Raw genomic sequence first — 2,058 nt, forward strand, 5'->3', positions numbered from 1 at the left:
TGGCAATTAATGTTATCAAGAGGGACACCTCTCTTTCTGGGGCCTCTGCTAAAGCTTTTTCTTCTGCTCATACGGTCAAGGACCTCATTATTCTGAGAAGCCTGGACATTGCTTTGAACATCAACAAAGCTCCGGTTATAATTGAGGTCATCTGGAGGACTCCTCGAGTTGGTTGGGTGAAAGCAAACTCGGATGGGGCTGCTCATGGTAGTCCTGGGATTTCTGGATCGGGAGGTTTATTTAGGGATCACATGGGTTCTTTTATGCTGGCTTTCTCAAACTACACTAGCATTCAATCAGCAATCTTTGCTGAGCTGCATGGTGCCATGCATGCTGTTGCAATTGCTGCTAACCGTGATTGGTGCAATCTTTGGCTGGAGTGTGATTCAACTTTAGTCATTGACATTTTTAATGGAACTTCTCTTCCTCCTTGGCAGCTGCTTCCTTTGTGGTTGAAGTGCAAGAATGACATGCTTTCCTTCAATTTTTGTATATCTCATATATATAGGGAAGGGAATCAATGTGCTGATCTTTTGGCTAATCATGGTTTACATTCTAGAACAAATATTATATGGTCCACAATTCCTTATTTCATTGTTAATGAATGTAATATGAATGCCCTTTGCTTACCTAATTATAGGTTCAAAAACGACTAGGACTCTTTGTATGATTTCCTTTTTCTAATATATTCGGGTGCTTGCACCATTGCTTAAAAAAAAATTGATGCATTGGAAAATCATATCAACAAGAAAGTCCATGAAACTTGTATGCTAATAATCTCAACACTAAAGTGCATTATAGAAGTGAGTTGAGTTCGTATTAGGCTGCTTGCAATTGTATATTAAACAATGATTATTGGAGGGAATGCTAACATATAAGGAATGACAACAGAGTGGATCGAGGTCATATTTGTATATATTCAATTCTGAAATTTAAAACTCAAACCCGAACTAACAGGGTTGAAAATAAATATACCATCCATGAACTCGTCAGGTTTTAGATAACTCAAACCCAAAAATAATAAATGTACTAAGGAAAATATGGTATCATTTTTGTTTTATTTTTTTCTAACATTTCTATTTTCTCTTGTATTTATTCATTTTTTTATGTTTGAAGAGCCAATAGTATGTAAATTAAAATTAGAAATTGAAAACAATGGACATGTGATAGAACTTTCAATTGTAAATTGAATTACATTACTTCGGAGCGAGTTCAGAGTAGGATCTTTGCTACACCAAACCTCAACTCGAAAATTAAATCTGGGTAAAATCCAAACCCAAACCCAATCACATCAGGCTTTCCTGTTAAATTCGGGTTGAGTTTGAACAGGTACTTACATGTTCGATTTTCATTGTCATCCCTACTAACAGATAAGTGATATGCCACCAAACTCAATTCTAGATTTATAGTAAAATTCATATATGGCATGCAAAAATATGTTAATAAAAAAGAGGTATGTGTCCACCAAAAATTCTTCCAATTAGCCCTTATAGCTCAGTGGTAGAGCGTCAGTCTTGTAAACTGAAGGTCCGTAGTTCGATCCTGCGTGAGGGCATTTTTGTATGTTTATTAGTTTTGTTTTTAGAATGGACAATTTGAGCTCCATTATCATGGTTATGATGATTGTTTTATTATAAATGGAACTGAGAGTTTGAGATTTCCAAAACCTCATCCAATAAAATTACACTAAATAATATATAATATTACTTTATATATTTATAATTAAATAATTTATTTTGATAAACAACATGTCACAAGAGGATCAAAGATTTATTAAAATGGAGGAAAGCGAAGATAATTTTTTATATTTAATATGGTAAAAGAAAAATAATGAAATTTAATCTAGTGGTAGAATTTGCACTCTTGAGATTATATAAAAATGGTTTGTTAAGAATATTTTTATATAGACTTAGAAAATTATATTTTTACATTTAAAGAAATTATTTTGTACATACATCAAAACAGAAGATAGCTCATAAATTACCAACCCCTCATGTTAATATGATTCAGACTCCTCTCCATTAATACGAGTCAAACAATATAGGCATCTCATTCTAT

General features: G+C 33.1%; 1 non-coding gene across 1 annotated transcript; it reads left to right on the forward strand.

Annotated features, from left to right (window-relative positions):
• TRNAT-UGU lies at positions 1,484 to 1,555 on the forward strand. Its single transcript has one exon. It is a non-coding gene; the product is annotated as a tRNA-Thr (tRNA).

Source organism: Lupinus angustifolius, chromosome LG08 (assembly GCF_001865875.1).
Source record: "Lupinus angustifolius cultivar Tanjil chromosome LG08, LupAngTanjil_v1.0, whole genome shotgun sequence".
Taxonomy (NCBI): domain Eukaryota; kingdom Viridiplantae; phylum Streptophyta; class Magnoliopsida; order Fabales; family Fabaceae; genus Lupinus; species Lupinus angustifolius.